The sequence below is a fragment of the Echinops telfairi genome, unplaced genomic scaffold, assembly GCF_000313985.2.
Source record: "Echinops telfairi isolate 266 unplaced genomic scaffold, ASM31398v2 ScPeMD7_5592;HRSCAF=6446, whole genome shotgun sequence".
Classification (NCBI taxonomy): Eukaryota; Metazoa; Chordata; class Mammalia; order Afrosoricida; family Tenrecidae; genus Echinops; species Echinops telfairi.
Window position 1 is genome coordinate 9,040,851 of NW_022109491.1, and position 18,815 is coordinate 9,059,665.

The following is an 18,815-nucleotide window of genomic DNA, read 5'->3' on the forward strand; positions in this document are numbered from 1 at the left end:
TGCCACCCATTTGACTAGCAGGCAAGTGTTTAACCTTGGGAGCCACCCAGGAACTCCAACCTACTCAGTCTTCGTGGGTAGAACGGGAGAAAAAATGCGAGAAAACTCAAAATCATTCAAATCCAAACAAAACAAAAACTTGCTGGTCAGATAGAGACTGGTGTACCCTCCAAGATTCTGGCTCTTAGGCATCTGGACATGATTCTCCTCCACCCCACCCCCCTGCCACCCCCCACCCCCCTGTGGCTCAATGGACAGTTCTACGTGGGGAACAGTAACACGAGGGAGGTCTTCACATCTTAGAATAAGCAACCTTTGAGGCGCACAGGGCAGCGATTACCCAAAGACACCGTTCTGAAGGGTCAGCAAACGAGGAGGTCTAGAAGCAGGAAACCCAAGGAGCCAGTGGGATCGAGTGATGGTGTGCTCCCGTGTGGCAATCGATGAGATGAAACAAAATAGGTACACACGATTGAACAGACAACCGGTTGTCAGCTCTGTAGACGTCTGCCCGACTCACAGCAAGGGTTTTGTGGTTTCTGTAACAGAGCGTAAGGAGCGAGCTCTCCCTGAGGTCCGACAGCTCCCAGTGAGAGACACTGCAGATTCCACCTGTTAGGACACGAAGAACAGCGTCTCCTGCCTGGGAGTGGCCTCTTCCCGACAACTCAGTCCTTCAGCCCCAAGAAAAACCCTGTCAGAAATCTGAGGAGCTTGAATGTGAATCTTTCCCTAGTGGAGATTCCAGATTAGGACACAGCTGGCCGACATCTTGATTGCAGCTGTAAGAGGCCCAGAGGGGCCAGCTACAACATGTCAGACTCCTGACCCATGAACATGATGATATAATAAATCTGTGTTGTGCTAAGCCACGGAGTTTGTGGTAATTAGTTACACAGCAGAACGAATTTATCCTGCTCTGTGAGAAGAGCCCTCCAAAGTCCACCCACCCTACTCAGATGAAGCCCAAGCCCTTACATGACCTACGAGGCCCTGCGTGGGGAGGCCCCTCACCTGGCCAGTCTTATCTGCACACCTGCCTCTTTCCTCCATCCTGCTGCTACCACTCCCGTCTCAGCTCCCTAGATGTGGGCCACCTCGGGGCCTGTGCACTCACGCTTCCCTCTTCCAGATACCAGCCTGTCTCCTGCCTACACATCTCTCGGGTCCCTGCTCCATGTGAGTTTTCGTCAGTGCTCCTGGGTCCCCCGGGCACCACGTGGCCACGGAGTCCTATGAACTGGGGAGAAGCCAGAGGTTGACAAAATTAATTGCTGCTTTTGCCAGTCGAGGCCAAGACAAACAGCCCCCTGCCCCCCTCCTGCCCCGTGTCAGCCGGAGATGGAGCGTGCAGTGAAAGAGCGCGTTGTCAGATCCCTCCGCATAAACGAGAGGCAGCATCAACGCCACGAGGAAAATTAACTCGGAGACCCACCCACCCACCCACCGGCTCTGAAGCTGAAAGGGCATTCAGCTTATGATGGCTAAAACAGCCCAGCAGGGGGCAGCCAGCCAGCTCAGCCTCTCACTTCCTGAGATCAGTATTTGCCGTGGGTGGAGGGACGTCGTGGGACGGAGGGGCCATGAATATGTGCTTACGTAAAAACATGTTCTTTGGAGTTGGGCTCGGCATGTGTGGCGGTGATGCTGTGACCCTCCGCAAGACACGCTTCTCACCTTTGCCTACTCAGTAAAGGTGAGGCAATGGCTATAGAGCCCACGTCTACACTAGGGATCCTCTGGAGAGTCAGTCCCATGGGAGACAAGCTATGACTTCAAATGGTACTTGCCCCTCACAGAGCACTATGTGTCCCCCTGGGGCCTCCTGACAGCCCTGTGGGGGATGCTGTGACTCTCCCCCTTGGCCTAGAATGGACCAAGGCCATGGTCACACAGCTGACGTGGCAATAGCACCAGAGGCGTGAGCTCAGCCCCGGCTCGGTCCGCTTCTCTCTGGAAGTCTTATTCCCCTCTGGCTGGGGGCTCATTGTGTCATTGGGGGCTGACATCTCTGGTGATCAGCTCATGGGCCGGTCTGAGACCCTCCCAGGGGAGGTGGGTTCTGAAAGGTCAGAGCCAAGACTGTGGGGATGCTTCGAGGGTCTCATTTCCCTTGAGAGGCAGTTTAGCACTTAGCAGGAGAGACACCCCACCCCCTCCAGACCCAGGGCAGAGGGATCTGCCTGCCAAGGACCAGGCTCCGGAGGAAAGCGTGGTTGGCTGAGTGGAGACTAGGGCCAGGGGTCCTTGCTGCAGCCCGAGAGGGTGGCAATGTCACATAACAGCAGCACATGTGGGAGCGGAGCAGGGACTCTCTCGGCAGGAACGCCTGCGTTGTCCTGAGCCCCTAAACCTAGGGAGGGCGAGATGGGAGCGAGGGGCCACCCGGTGTTCTCAGTGAGTCCCTGGAGTGACAGACACTCCGGACTGGGAGAGTCTCTTCACTGGATCGTAGAGGTCAACAGCAGGGTCAGGAGCTTAGGCTCCTTGGCCATCTCTAAGTCAACGCTTGCTTTCCGTTCTGGTGGCACTTTTTCTTTGTTCGGGGTGTTAAAGCTCTTTCAAAATGACATTGTCGCTCTGACGACGGATCCTAGCACGTCGTCACCGGCGCTTTGAGGAAGACACCATTCAGAAAGTCTGGTGGTGCTCCTGTCTGCGCAGAAAGGGTTTCCCCAAAAAGCAGACTCTTCCCCTGGAAGCGCTTGCCACTGATCAGTGTGTACCCTCTTCTCAGCCATGCGAACCGCGGTCCGGGTCGTGGACCTGCTGGAGTAATGAAGTCATTCTCCTCCTGATTTCTTCTCGCTCCGATCCACTCTCTAGGCCAGTGGTCTTCAACCTGCAGGTCGTGACCCCTTTGAGGCTGAACAACCCTTTCACAGGGGTCGCCCGATACATAACAGTAGCAAAATGACAATGAGGAAGTAGCAACGAAAATAATGTTATGGTTGGGGGGAGGTCACCACCGCATGAGGAACGGTATGAAAGGCTCACGGCATTAGGAAGGTTGAGCACCACTGCTGTAGGCTCATGGCAGCAGCAGTCAAGAGAGCAAAAGACCAGTTGAGTTACACTAGGTCAGTCTGCTGCCCGAGGCCTCTTTATAGTGCTGAGCAACAAGGATGCTACTTTGAGGACAAAGGTGTGCCTGACTCAAGCCATGGTATCCTCAGTCACCCCATCTGCATGGGTAAGTTGGACATGGAATAAGGAAGACCGAAGAAGGACCGCGCCTTTGAAGGATGGAGCTGGCGAAGACTATTGAAAGCACCAGGGACCGCCAGGAGGACACACACACCTGTTTCGGAAGAAGTACAGCCTGTATGCTCTTAGAAGTGAGGATGGAGAGACTTCCACTTAGACCAGCGGTTCTCAACCTGTGGGTCAAGACCCCTTTTGGGATTGAATGACCCTTTCACAGGGGTTGCCGAATTCACAACAGTAGCACAATGACAATTACGAAGTAGCAACAAAAATGATTGTATGGTTGGGGGTCACCACCACCTGAGGAACTGTACGAGAGGGTCACGGCATCAGGAAGGTTGAGAACCACCATCTTAGACCCTTTGGACATGTGAGGAGAGACCAGTCCCTGGAGAAGGCCATGGTGCTTGGTCAAGTGGAGGGGCAGCGAAAAAGAGGAAGGGGGCTGGACACCGTGGCTGTAACAATGGGCTCAAAGGTAACCATTGTGAGGATGGTGCAGGACCAGGTGTTGTACCCCTCTGGTGTACCCAGGGTCACGGTGAGTCCGAGCTGACTCAGCGACCCCTCGAAAGAGCAGTCCGGATTACAGCAACGTCTTAGATACCAGTGGACAAGCTGACAGTGAAATGATTCCTGTAGTGCTTTCTGTAAAAGGGTATAAAATGCTTTCACATACTACAGCTGCCTTGATCCTTAGACATGGGGACCAGGAGGCCAGGGAAGGTAGGGGGGGATTCTTACCACCCTCGTCTTATTTGACAGATGAGATCGAGCTGGGCACAGAGAGGAGAAGTGACTTGCCCAAGGACACGGAGGACAGGGCTGAGCTGAGCCTCGATCATGCTCCCCAGCATCTGTACTGGGACATTGGGTGATGGGAGGAACGCTGAAACTCGAGGTGGAATCTCCAGGAAATCCTCCTGCCTCCCTCCCCACTGGCTCTGTGACCTTGGGTAGGTCACCTACTCTTTAGGGCCGCAGTGGCCCTGCCCTTGACATGGGAGTGACTGACCGGACTGTCTGACTTTTGGGGGGGCTTTGAAGACATCAGCTCCACGGCTCCACCTGACATCAGCTCTCTCCCCAGGACCGCCTCTTGACTTCCTCCCCGCTCACCACACATCGAAGGAAAAGATAATGATTCACAACGTCATGCTACCTTTGGGTAAGAAAAGTGCAGATGATAACGAGTACCTGTTCCCCATCTAATAGGAGAAGCAACTTAAAGATGAATTTCGATATTGTCTCCCTTCAAAAGACCAACACGATAAGCAAGACCAGGCCCTGTTGTGTCCATCCTGACTCCTCACGATCCCCCAGGAGGGAGCAGAACTGCTCCATTGCGTTTCCAAGGCTGACATCTTTGCAGGAGCGTTCTACCATGCCTTTCTTCCACAGAACCACCGGTGGGTTTGAACCAATGGCCTTTTGAAGAGCAGCCAAGAGCTTACGCACCGCGGGGCTTCTAAACAAGAGCAGCATCTTTCCCCATGTCGGCAGTGCTTCCTTCAGTAATCAAAACAAACTCTACAAACAAGAGCAAAAAACGCCCTGCCATCATGCCGATGCCGACTCACAGCAACCCCACAGGACAGGGTAGAACTGCCCCGGTGAGTTTCCGAGACTGTAGCCCTTTATGAGAGTAGAAAGCCCCATCTTTCCCTCCTGGAGCTGCTGGAGGTTTTGAACTGCACTCCCCCAGCCCGGCTTCCTCTCCTGGGCCTGACCTTCTCCATAGGTGACCACAGGGCGGACTCTGGTGGCTGACCTCCAGGCTCAGTGCCACGGCTCCTCCTCTCAGAGTGCCCTGTTTGTGTAGGAGGTTTACAGAAGGAGCTCCACCCGAGGCAGAGGGCCCTGAGTCTGACTTCTCAGGAAGGTGCTCACAGACCTGTCTCTAAGACACGTAGACACCACCCCCTGAACACCCTTCCTCTTACACCTGCTGTAGAGCGCTACCAAGCCCCCGTTTGCACAGCCTTTCCCCTAGGAAAGGAGCCTTGGTGGCATAGTGGGTTATGTGTTGGGTGGCAAGCCTCAAGGGCGGCAAGTTCAAAACCACCAGCGGCTCCTCTGGAGAAAGAGGAGGCTCTTTGCTCCCAGAAAGAGTTACAGTTGCAGAAACTGCAGGGTCACTATGAGTCTGAATTGACTGGATGGTGCTGAGTTTGGTCTTTGGTGGTGGTGTAGCTGTTCTTCCCTTAGGGGTAGCCGTGTAGGGTGTGAGGTGGTCTTTTGTACCATTGAGGACACACCCAGAGTCCCTGGGTGGTGGAAATGGTCAAGCTACCAGCAGAAAGGTTGGCAGTTCAAGCCCTACCACCACAGGCACTCATCCCAGCCATTGAAACTCCTCTCCGACCCTCCAGGAGTACTCTCAACTCCATGGCAACTGGCTTGGGTTTAGATGGACACGGCATGCCCTATTCCTTAGGGACCCTGGTGGTGCTGCCACCTACAGGGCCCTTGGTCCATGGAATAGTGCAGTGGTTCTCAACCTGTGGGTCATGACCCCTTTGGGGGTCGAATGACCCTTTTACAGGGGTCGCCCGATCATAACTAGAAAAAATGACAGTTATTTTAAAAATCATTTTATTGGGGGCTCGTACAATTCTTATCACAATCCATACAGCCATCCATTGTGTCAAGCACATTTGTACATCTGTTGCCATCATCATTCTCAAAACATTTGCTTTCTACTTGAGCCTTTGGTATCAGCTCCTCATTTTATCCCCCTATCCCTACTCCCCCCTCCCTCATGAGCCCCTGATAGCTTATAAATTATTATTATTATTTTGTCAAAATGACAGTGATGAAGTAGCAGTGAAAATAATGTTATGGTTGGGGGGTCACCACCACATGAGGAACTGTTTGAAAGGGTCACGGCATTAGGAAGGTTGAGAACCACTGGCTTAGCGGGTATGCTTTGGGCTGCCCGCAGGGATACAGATGGGGCGTCTGTTCCCATACAGATTCACAGCCCCCAGAAGCCAGAATGGCAGTTCTACTCTGTCCTATAGGGTCCCTGTGAGTCAGACTCCACTTGATCTTAGTGAGTGGAGTCCTGTGTTCCTCCTGCCGGGCACATGGTGTAACTGTATTTCCTGCCTTGCTTTGAGGGCCGTCGTGTGACTTGCTTTTGACCGATGGATTGGCTGCACAAGTCACACAGGCTCTATGTCCATGCTTCAGAGGCAGCCCTAGTTTATTGGCTTCCTTTGGTCCTGCCTGGGCTTCTGTGGGGTGTGGGGAAGGACCCTCCTTCTACCCGGCTGGGGATGACACAGAGCCACGCCTCAGCCAAGCTGAGAGGGATATGGATTGGAGCAAGAAGTGATGCTGGCTGCTGCGCCCCTGGGACTGGGGCTGTTGGTTACTGCAGCACCGTCTGTACTGCCTGATGCAAACTCTTCGCCCACCGCTGTAAGACAAGCAACACTGCCCCGAGCCTCTTTCTCCATGTCTCCACAACAAGTGGCAGCGGAGGTCGCTGGAATTCAGCAGAGGGTAACTGACAAGAGGGCGCTTGCCTGTTTTAAAAGTAGAAAGCACCTCTCAGCTCAAGAAATTCCCCTTCTGACATGAATGCCCCTTCTGAAATGGCACCGAGCATGCACCAGCAGGTCATGGCCACCCCTTACCCTCGTGGCATAAGATTGCCGAGTCCAGCACTCTCTTGGTCAGCCGTGACCCTGGGGACAGTGAGCTCTGCCGAGGGGAGCCAGGGCCTGCAGGAATGCACAGAGAGTCCCTCTCTGAGAAGGGGTACACGCAGAGAGCACCCCTCCCGATATTCGCCGGGAACAGAAAACACATACTCTTGGTTGCCTTCGGATCTGAAGGGGCAAGCAAATGATAGGGCAAGCACCTGGTAAGGTTGCTGCCGGCTCTGAACACCCAGATGTCACTCTGCACGTTGCTCCCCCGTCGTGAGCCCAGGATGGGGTTAGCAAAAGTCTCAGCGGCCGACACCACGAAGGGCCTTCCACCTTTCCAGCCTCCGGCCACCCCTGTCTGCACGCCCCTGCACGGGCGGCTCAAATCCTTTCTCTGCTCGCTTTCTCCCCAGGAGCCCAGCCGCGTGCACGAGGCAGGACGCTTGACAGTGGGCTTCACTGATCAGGTCCCGGCTCCCATTTTGGTCAAAAAAGGTTCCCTGGCTCCAGAAACAATCCGTGGGTCAAAACCGTGCGAGCGGGTGTTGTCAACCCCTTTCAGACTGTGGAACATTTTATAGACAGGCTGCCAAGTCGTTTGAAAGCTGTGCGCATTCAAATTGCTTTTATAGCTGAGCCCAGGCGGGAACAGAACCATTTCAAGCCTTTGTGCGGCTCCAATTCGTCATAAGCTGCTAATGGAGACATGGGGTGATTGGAAGGCTTCCACTTAGGAAGGCAGAAATAGAACGTCCGCAGGCAGATGGGGAGAGATCATTCACCTTCACAATAACCCCTGCGCCTAAAGAGGGGATCTGTGGTTTGACTGGACATGCTCAGCTTCACTCTCCATGGCTGTGGTCTACGATGGGGCTCCTTCAGTTCTTACCTAAAAGACAATCCTTCCTGAAGGGAATGCTGGCACATGGCAGGGAGGGTGTGGGCAGGGCAGAGGGTAAGAAAAACAGCCTAGGGACAAGTCCTTTGCACCAGATCCTGCCTAGAGGGATGCGGGAATGGGGAGAGAGCTAGCCCAAATCTAGCCTCCACCAGAACTTCACGCTCAGAAAGCCCTGAGCCGTGCGTAGCTTTATGTGGCTTCTCCAGTTTGGGGCAGTGGGTGACCTCGTGGTCAATTCCAGCGCATGGCCGAGCAGAAGGGCTCCACATACTTCTCCAGGCTGTGACCCCAGGTGCAAGTCCCCATGCCGGTCTTCCGAGGCACCTCTGAGTGAGCGCCGTCTGTCCACCCTTCAGCTAACTAGGCCTGCATCAGCCCGGGACTCCCTGCCCAGTGTCCATTTTCTTATTGCTGGTAACCATGCCCCCATTCTTCTGCTCACCAAACCCCACGTTTCCTCTCGCAAGCACCCACTGTCCACTGTCCATTCATGGGGTTCTGGATGAGCTCCATGTCTGGGGCTCAGGGTGGAGCATGGGATCTGACCTGGCCAGTCGGTTGGATCCAGGGAGTGGGTCAGGTTGAGCGCATGACCCAAGGGAGTCCAAGCAGGTGAATTGAGTCTCCAGAGCCCAGACGTCAACCTGGAGTCGGAGCACGACGGTGCCTTGTTTTCCAGACCCCTCTGTGGGGGAGGCACAGACACATGATCTATCTTAGGCACTGGAGTCTGAAGAGAAGTCAATTTGGCAGGCGGGAGAGATGGAAGGGGCTCCTGGGGAAGCTTTGCCCCAGCTGAAGAGCTTTCTTCTCCTACCTTTCTTGGATTCTATTGAGGAAACATGCCCTTAGAGCAGTGGTTCTCAACCTGTGGGTCGCGACCTCTTTGGGGTCCAATGACCCTTTCACAGGGGTGGCCTGATTCATCACAGTAGCAAAATGACAGTGATGAAGTAGCAACGAAAATAATGTTATGGTTGGGGGGTCACCACCACGAGGAGCTGTATGAAAGGGTCGTGGCATGAGGAAGGTGGAGAACCACTGACTGAGAGAGGTGGTCACCGTGCTGCGCTGACACGGAAAAGGCAAACAGATGACAAAGAGGTCTACCCAGAACCATCTTTAATCTTCCTGTGGGAGGAAAACAGGCCTCATGACATTTTTCAAATTGCGATTTGATGTTTCTGGTCATATGGATTTAAGTGGAGTTAAAATAGGGTGGAAGAGGGGGTGTTGAGTGGATCCATCCTCAAGATACAAGGAGATCGTGGCTTGGCCCCTTTGGATCTGCTGCCAGGTTGGCTGCCGGTGAGACGGAAAGAGAGGGACCGGGAATGACTCAGAGGCTTTGGGAGGGAACGAGGCAGGCCTTCCTGAGAGAGTCTGAGCCACCACTCACACCTGTTGGTCTTTTGCCCATTCAAGACCTCTGTCCTGTATTTCAACCATCTCTTTCCAGGCCTCTCTCCAAACTCTTGAGTCTCAAGGACATGGCTGTGCCCTCTGCCATGATGTAGCTGGTGCCACAGCCGGGGTCTAGAAAATAGAACCATCAGTCAAGTTAGGGAACGCACGAAGGGTGGGCACAGAGGGGGCTGAGGAGACATATGGCGCAGGCAACCAACCATGACATTCTCAGGAACAAATAAAAAGGGAAAATCAGAAAAGAAAGTCTAGCTCATCAGTTTTTTTTTTAAACTGTGTTTTATGGTTGTAATGTGTGGGGTGAATGTTTAGTAACTCGGCTTTATCCATGAAGAGTGAGCAAGCACTAAAGCCCTAGGATCCAGCAATGATAGCTATCCTGAATTGAATTGTATCCCCTTTCAAAGCTGTCTAATTGGCTAGGCCAGGACCCCCAGGATTGTGTAATTACCCCCACCATGTGATCTGTTGGATTTATACTAAGTATAGTAAATCCTGACCTCTGTGAGGTTGATGAGGCCAGGAGAGAGGCGGCTGTTAATTAGACAGGTTACAATGTATGAGATTAGGTTGCATCTTGAGTCGACCTCTTTTGAGTTATGGAAAAGATTGAACAAGAGAATGGAGCTGATAGGAACCCCATTACCATCAATACAGACAAGCCCGGAGTGAAATGCATCTTTTGGACCTGGGGTCCCTGTGCTGAGAACCTCCTAAACCCAAGAGAAGATCAGGACCACTGAGGTCTCCAAAGAACACCGGGCCCCTGGATATTGAAAGGAGATTAAGAACGTGCCCGAGAGCCAACAGAGAAAGTCTTCCTCTGGAGCTGGTGCTCTGAATTCAGGCACGTAGCCTGAATGGTGTCGTGGGCTACCCATTGGGCTGCTACCTCAAGGTCAGAAGTTCAAATCCACCAGCCACTCTGAGAGAAAAAGATGAGGCTTTCTCCTCCCATTAAGCATTTTCAGTTCTACCCTATCAAGGAGGTCACTATGGTTGGAATGGACGTGATAGCCCCTGGGTTTGGCTTAGCCTCCTAAATTCTAAATTGTGAGAAAATAAATGTCTGTCTGAAAGCCAGCCACTAGTGGGATTTCTGTGATGGCTGCACTAGATCTCTAAGACAACAGCCTTAAGGATCGCACATGCATGTGGACACACGGATACACACACGTGCACAGAGGTGCACATACAGACACGCTCACTGCAGCTGTGTCTCCGAGGGGCGACGATGAGCAGCAGAGGTGGCAGTGCTATTGCAGCGGGATGCTCTGCAGTGGCTGCAAGACAGGTCCAAACTGCAGGCATCCAGACGAATCTCAAAAACATACCATCGAGAAATGCAATTAGGAAAACAACGTGGTATCTATTTTTCTGCTGTGCAAGGGCTACGTCCAAAATACATATTGTTTGGGCTCAATGATAACTTTTTATGGAAATGACACAGGATTATAGGATTATAACGCTCATAATGAAAAACCGCAGTTCCCCGCCCCATCCCTCCCCACCACCTTTCTCCTTGTGTGCACAGCAACCACTCTCGACAATTTTAGCATTTCTATAAGCACTGCTTCTATCTTTCCAAATAATATGCTTATGGTGTGTATTCATTTCCCTCGGTTCCACATTATCTGTGGTCTTCCTGCTGTGAAGCAGAGAGAGAGAGGCGGAGAGTCTAGAGCCGCCGTGCGGCTGACACACTCCCCCCAGCCCTCTTTCGGTAGCATGAGTAAGAACATGACATTTTGGGGCCAATGAAAAATGCAGTGATCACACCACCAGGGCTGAATCAAAGGCATGCCCCTGTGAGCCCCGAGTTCTAAAATTTCATTATTTACCATTCACAACTGCTTTGTTGGTTTTTTACCTCTGGGATAAATAATTACCTTATCATTTACCACTTTCTGACTTTTATAGGAGCCCTGGTGGCATAGTGGTTATGCATGGGGTTGCTAAACAAAAGGTCAGCAGTTTGAAACCAGGAGCCACTCCTCAAGAGAAAGATGGGGCTTTCTACGCCCATAAAGAATTACAGTCTCGGAAACCCACAGGAGCAGTTCTAGCCTGTCCATAGGTCACTCTGATGGACATTGACTGGATAGCAGTGAGGTGGTTTTTGTTTGTCTGTTTACTTTTCTAAGGAGCTAATTGCTATTTTTTGTAGTTGTATTTGTGCATTGGGCTACTAACCACAAGGTTAACAGTTTGAATCCATCAACTGCCCTTCAGAAGAAAGATGAGGCTTTCTGTGCCCTTGCAATTCTACAGCTTCAGAAACCCACAGAGGCAGGTGTGCTCTGTCCTGTAGGGGCTCAGTGACTGTGTGAGTCTGGGTCCATTAGAGAAACAAATCCACAGAAACTCATGTGTAGGAGTTTTATATCAAGGTTAAGTGCACATCAAGAAAACATCCTAACCCAATGCTGACCAAGCCCACAAGTCCAACATTAACCCATTAACCCAACACCAGTCCACAAAGTCCTCCACCTCACAAAACAGAGGCAATGATGCTGACTGCAGGAGGAAAGCCGAGTCAGTGAACGAATAAGCATCTCAGCGCTGGCAGGGGTCTCCACGTGGCTGCTACAGCACCCAGGGCTGCATTGGGATAGGTCCATGTGGCTTCTCCTTGGGGACGTCTTGCAGGAAGTCAGCCTTGCAAGCTGAAGCAGGGAACTGCCAAGGCAGCTGCACCCTGGTGCGACCATCACAAAGCAAGAGACCCGAGAACTAGAAAGGTGAGGCTCAACAAGCCATTTATCTCTCCGCCCTTCATTTAACCCCACATGTGTTTATCGGCCAGGTTGACACAATAAACTTTAACTATCTCAATGAGTCAGAATTGGTTGCTAGCAATCAGTCTGCTTTCTTGACTGCTGCTTCCATGAGCATTGATTGGGGATCCAAGTAAAACAAAATCTCAATCTATAACTCGATTCTAAAAGCTCGCCTCTTTTCTTTGCTTGAGCTACATACATAAATGAATAAAATTCTAAGTTGGCAGTAAGTTTCTCGAAAGAAGGTTGTAGCCCAGCTCCATTCTCCGTGTTCTGCGCCCTCGTCCGGGAGGTCCACTCCAGCTGCCTGCGTGCCCGTGGGAGAGTCCCTTCCTCCATGGGTTCCCTGACTTCGCGATGATATCAAAGGACCCTGTCATTGTTGTGGATTCTTCAAAGTGTCTTCCTGAAGTTTGCTGACGTTAAATTGTTCTAACATGAATTGTTCTAAGGCCTAGAAAGAGCATCTACCAGGGAGCCTCAAAAATTGTCTGGAAAATTCCCATGACCTTTTCATTCCATTTTTCCACAGACACTGAGAAGTCCCTTCATCTGTGTTGTGTAATTAGAAATCCACACCACACCACATATGGGGACATGCTCCCTGGAGGGACCGATCCCTGGAAAAGGACATCGCGCCTGGTAACTCCAAAGCGCAGTGCAAAGAGGAAGCTCCTGGAGGAGATGGATTGACAGCGTGGCTGCCACCGTGGGCTCCAGAGGAGGGCGCCGGATCGGGTGGGGTTTCAGGCTGTCGAACTTGGGGGTCAGTTATGAGTTAGAAATGACTCGATGGCACCTAACAGCAGCAATTAGAAATGCATCTTCAATGTTTGCCAAAGAGGAGAATGGTCCACCTCTCACCATTCCTTCGGTTTGGGGAGAGTCAGGCACAGGGGTTGCTGCCCGTCATCAAACCAGGCCCCACTCACGGTGTCTGAATTCTCCGGGGCAAGAATCCCTGCCCAGTGCTGCCGCATCCCCGTGATCAACTGAGGAGCAGATCGGATCAGATGCACTAGGCTTTCCTTGATTGATCTTTGGATGTAGATCACCATTCTTTTTAATCATTGTATTGGGGGCTCGTACAACTCTGATCACAATCCATCCATCCACTGTGTCAAGCACATTTGTACATGTGTTGCCATCATTGTTCTCAAAACATTTTCTTTCTACTTGAGCCCTTGGTATCAGCTTCTCATTGTTTTCCCTCCCTCCCCCACCTCCCTCTTGAACCCTTGATGAGTTATAGATCATTATTATTTTGTCATGTCTTGCACGGTCCGCTGTCTCCCTTCCCCCACTTTTCCTTTTTGCAGGATGTCCGGAAGCGCCACAGAAACTGGGTCAGCATCATGGCAACGTATGAGTCTCCACCCACAGACAGATGGTGGGTGGCTGCACGGGAAGGGCACTGGCCAGAATCAGCCCCGGGTTTCCTGCATGGGAGGTGACAATTCAACGCCGGCCCACCAGAGCCCTCTGAAGCAAGGTGATGGGAGCTGTTGCCAACTCAGAGCGGCCTGATGGGTAACACAGTGGTGCAGGGCCTGGCCCTGCATCAGCCTCCCAGTCCTGGGTCTGTCCACAGAGTCGCTCCAAGCCCTGAGAGCCTTCCTGGTTTCCACTGACCCTCGGACTCCACCACACCGCGTGTCCTTTTCGAGGGACTGGTCTTTCCTGATGATGTGTTGATGTGACCTTGACCATACTCACCTCACTAACACCGGTGCCACTACGTCAGACCTAGACCCCTGGGCCAGGAGCCTCCCTCCAAACCCATCTGGTCCCCAGCAGAAACTCAGATCCCTGAGCTTGTGGCCTGGACAGTGGGGGGGCAGGACTGGCCTGTCCCCACCCCTTGCTGTGGTGCTGAGTGACCCCTATCAGGGCAGCATTTTTGTGGATTGTGGCACAGAGGCAGCAATTCAGGAGCTGTCCCAGAGAGAGCTTCCCAGCTCCTCCAGGTTGGCACCAGCCAGGCTCCTGCCTTTGGATAAAATCCTGTTTTCCCTTCTACATCGCTGCAGGGAGGACGCCCTCTGGGAGAGCCGGAGCCAGTACAAGCCAGCTGCAGTTGCCTCTGAAACCGCAGCCCCTCCCCGGCCAACTCGGCACCCTCTGTGTTCTGCGTCCAGCAGGGCCTTAGCCAGGGGCGCAGATGGGGGCCCGGGAGGAACCGGGCCTCCTAGACGAGATGAGCCATGCAGATCTGCAGGCAGGACCAGCCCCCACAACCCCCTGCGGGGCTCTAGCCCTGTTTTGATTTTTCTTTGATTGAACTCCATAAATAAATAAATATGCAAGTATGTGGCTGTGTCCCTGCCCTGCTTTGGGTCCCTAAGCACAGCTGGCCTGTTGCTGCCTTTCTAAGACTGAAGTCATTAAGATGGGGAAGAACTCCTGGCTCCCGGGCGCTGAGGCGCGTCCCTCCCCGTGAGGAGTCAGTGGGCTGTACTGTGCCTGTCGGGGCACCATTCCCTTGCTAGACTCTCAGCTCGGCAAGAACCAGCCTCCGTGAGATCAGTGTCACCCTGTCCTCACTCCCACTCACCCGGAGTCCACACCGACACAGAGGGACCCTGTGAGTTTCCAAGACGGTCACTGTTCATAGGGATAGAGAGCCCCGTCTTACTCCCAAGGAGCAACAGGTGGTTTCGAACTGCAGACCTTGCAGATCAGAGCCCAACGAGTAGCCACTACGCCACCAGGGCTCCTCACCCCTGACCCCCCCCCCCTCCCACCCACCTAGCCCTTCTCATTCCACACTATCAACCGCTGCTTAGCCAGAAGTGATGTAGGCTTATTAAAAATGGAGATTTGAAAATCCCACCTGGAAACCGCTGGATAAGAAGCATTGGTGGCGGGGGGAGTAAGTGTGGGGCTGCTAACAGAAAGGTTCCAAACTCTAAACTCCCCTCCACGGGTGGACACCAGCTCATAGGACCGGGGTGGGGGTGGGGGTGCTGCCCCTGAGGGTTTCCGAGCTGCCAACTCTTCAGGGAAGTAGAAAGCCCCTTCTTTCTCTCACAGAGCGGCTGGTGGTTTCAAACTGCTGACCTTGAGGTGAGCAACCCGGGCGTGTGACCAGACGGTGCCAGGGAGGTTAGAGGTTAGAGGTTAGAGGTTGGCATCGCCAGCTGCTTCTCAGGAGAAACACGAGGGCGTCTGCTTGTGTAAAGGTTTAGAGTCTCCAAAATCCTCAGGAGCAGTTTGACTCGGCCCTGAAAGGTTGCTGTAAGTTGGAATGGACAGGATGGCAGGGGGGGTCTCAAAAACAAACAAAGGAACAAACCATTTGACGTGGGGCCCCTCTTGTGAGTTTCTAGAGCAATCCTGCAGCACACTGCCTTGGGCCGACCTTGCAGAAGGTAAGCGTGGGTTCTGTGTGTCTTTGCAGCTGAAAGTAAGACCGGCTCTTCCTTCTCCCAAGGGCATTTGCTTCTGTTTAACGCAATGCTTCTTTCCTGGGTCTGGACTCTACTCTTAATAGTTTTCATCGCGTTGTCTCGTTCTCTCCTCTCTTGCCTTGTTTTGCATTCAGCGAGGACTGCTCGTGAGTCTGTTAGAAGACGGCTCGTTTTAATCCTTTCCGTATTCTTTTAGCATGTTACAGAGCGCATTACACTGGCTAGCGTGTTACAAAGACATAGCGTGTGACGTAGAATATTACAGAGACTAGAGATGACAACACGTTATCAGAGAATGTCTTTGATCAGAAGGTTTCCACTTTCTGGATCGTGAGAGGAGAACAGAGCCCTTTAACCACTGACCGTGCGACCAGAAACATTTCCTGTCTTGCCCCATTTACAAGAGGGCTGGCGTGCTTAAGCCCATTGTTGAAGCCGTTCAAGCCAAAGATCGCTGTCCTGGACCAGGTTTGGTGGTGATCTGTTGGCTGAGTTTGGAAACTAGATCCCCAAACTTTTCTTCCTCGTTTTTCCTCAGCATGAAGCTTCATGAAAACCTGTCCACGTGGTGGTCCTAGTGGTCTTGGCAATACCAGTGGCACAAGGTCCCACATCACAGCAACATGTAAGCCCCCTCAGAACAACAGACTAATGGGCAGGTGGCGGGAATTCACCACAATCACCTGGGAAGCTGGGCTTGGAGAGATTGGCCAGATTTCCTAATGAAATACATGGATTCTTTTCATTGTGAGCTGCTCAGGAAACCAGAAAGGGTGGCAGCCATGGACATTAACCGAAAGAGTTTAGTGCTTCCGAATCCAGAAGCCTCCCTGTCGCAGGCAAGGAAGTCAGAGAGAGGCAGTACACGGGCCAACAGAAAGGTGAGTCCCGTACGGACAGAGACAGACAGAGCGGGGAGGCTGTAGGACCGGTGCAGCTCGGAGAGAGGAGAAACCCAAGCTTCACCTGGAACTAGTTGCTTGTGGCAAGATGGGGAAGTGGACTGCCTGTGGACAGTCTCAGTGGTTTTAGCACAGAACCTATGTTTTCTGTGAAAACGAGTGAGCCCAGGGTGGCAGAGATGATTGATCGCTCTAAAGCAGGGTTTCCTAAAGTGGGTGGTAGCGCCCCAACCGGAACGATCCAGGCCGTCTGCAAACGCAGATGCCTACACTTGATCCTGGATTATGGGCTACGATCAGTGGTGGGATTCAGCCAGCTCACACCCGTTAGGTAGAATAGATACCTAATTTTTCGTAAAGCTCAGCAAGCCACTTGTAAATATGGCACTTGTAAGCAGGGTTCTCCCTAAGGTGGGCAGCTGGACCCAATGTGGATATCACAAACTTATATTCCTTACTCTTATAGCATTCACCTGTGCACCAGCATATCCTAAGCACCTGTAGGGATGTTCATTCCATCCACAGGTATAAAAGATTAGATGGAACTGTGCCTGTATTAGTATTCATTTCCTAAAACTCATTATCCTTTTGATGAAATACTGTACTTTTAGTCCCTTGCATTTGTTACTTCAGTAAACAAACATAGAACATAAAGAAACAATGCCCACAACCAAGGGAAAGTTAGCTGAAGATAAATCCCACAGCCGTTCATGCGCAGATAAAAGTGAAGACTATTGCAAATGAGGATGCTAATGAAGAAGCAATATGGAAATATCTTAAATAACGGTTCTATTTTTTTATTGGTCAGGTATTATTTAATCTTTTTTATTCATTTTTTAAAACTCCTTCTTATAACATGATCTACATTTGTGTACCTCTTTTATTGTTCTGATTTAAGTATTAACTACATGAAATCATAAACTAGCTTTCGATCTATTTGTTATATTTAAATCGGTCATTAGGGCAGCAAGCCTGTGGTAAAATTGTTTGAATCCCACCACTAGCTATAGACATTCATTTTTCATTGCCAGTGGGGCACTGCGTTTTGTTTTTTTAAAGGGACAGAAGGCCAAAAATGTTGGGAACCTAAACTGGAAGCTGTCATCTCTCTAATGCTACTGTCTGTTGTGTGACTGGGAGTTGAGCCAATGAGGGGTCTGGGGCATGTGTGGGTGGGTGGTTGGGGGGCAGGGAATATGTTCCATCCCAGGCTTGAAGGGTGATCAAGGGCTGTAGCAGAGTTTTGTGGGTTCCACCAGATCCTATTAGAGAAGTGAGCCTGGCCGTCGTAGATGATTCTGAGTCCTGCTCCACAGTTTTCTCCCACTCTATCCAGACCTTCTCACGCCATCCTTTCCCGAGAGGTCAGTAGTGGTGGCTGGGCATCATCTAGTTGCTCTGGTCTCAGGCCTGCAGAGGGTGAGGTTAGTCCTTTGGATGAATCATGTTTTGTGCATCTTGGCTTTTCTTCACTCCCCTTTGCTCTGGGTTGGGAGAGTCCAATAGCTGCACCTTTGATGGTTCTTGACAAGCTTATCAGACCCACCTACCACTCCCCAAAGCAGGACAAGAACGCTGTCTTTGTTCAGTCCGCTGTACCAGTGGACCTTGCTGTCCCCTGAGATGGTGCTCCTGAGCCCCCAGATCCAGTACTTGATCCCTCCAGGGGTCTGACTGTGGCTAAGGGATTTTCCTCACTTGGCCCACTGTATAAGGATTCTTTCCACAGATGGATTTGCAGGAGTCCTCGAGCTTATATTCTGAGCACAATGTTTGCAGGAGGCGACATTTGACAGCGGGAGCCCTAAATCTATGTCTGAGTCTCCACATAGATTCAACTTCCACTGAATTCTTTCTACAAATTGGCAACATTAACTGCACTAATTTTGCCCTTGGGCAGAATGTATCAGATCACGGAGTATCACCACTCCCCTAGGCAGCCGAGGGAGGGTCTGGCCCATAGGGACTTGCCTGGGTGCGCCCTCAGTGAAGTTTGAGGTAGTGGTGTCTCCATGGTCATAAATCATTTTCTTAATTTGAAAAAATCATTTCATTAAAAAATCATTTTATTAGGGGCTCTTAAAGCTTTTATAAACCAATCCATACTCTATCGTGTCGAGCACATTTATACATAGGGCAACATAAGTCATTCTCGGACTTCCTCATCAGAGGGCCCTGAACCGTCTTGTAAGCTTCTCGACCTAGAATCCCATACACGTCCCAATCACTGTCCCTTTCTCATTTCTGTAATTCTGCCTGCAACTGCGATGTGTTGATCTGCCACCAATCAGGTGACAGCTTCCCTTCGACCCCCCATGTCCTACTTAAGCAGCCGGGCTCCCTCAAGTCTTCGATGCGCTATGACTCCGTGCCCATGACCTCCCTCATCCAGATACTTGTGTCTGTCTTGCCTTTGGCCTAATTAAGACTTAAGAGACATGTCTCTCTAAATTGTGTTAGATTGGAAGTGTCTTTCCTCCCCGCTACAACATAGGACAAATACGTACATAAAGAAAGCACCATCTCACAAC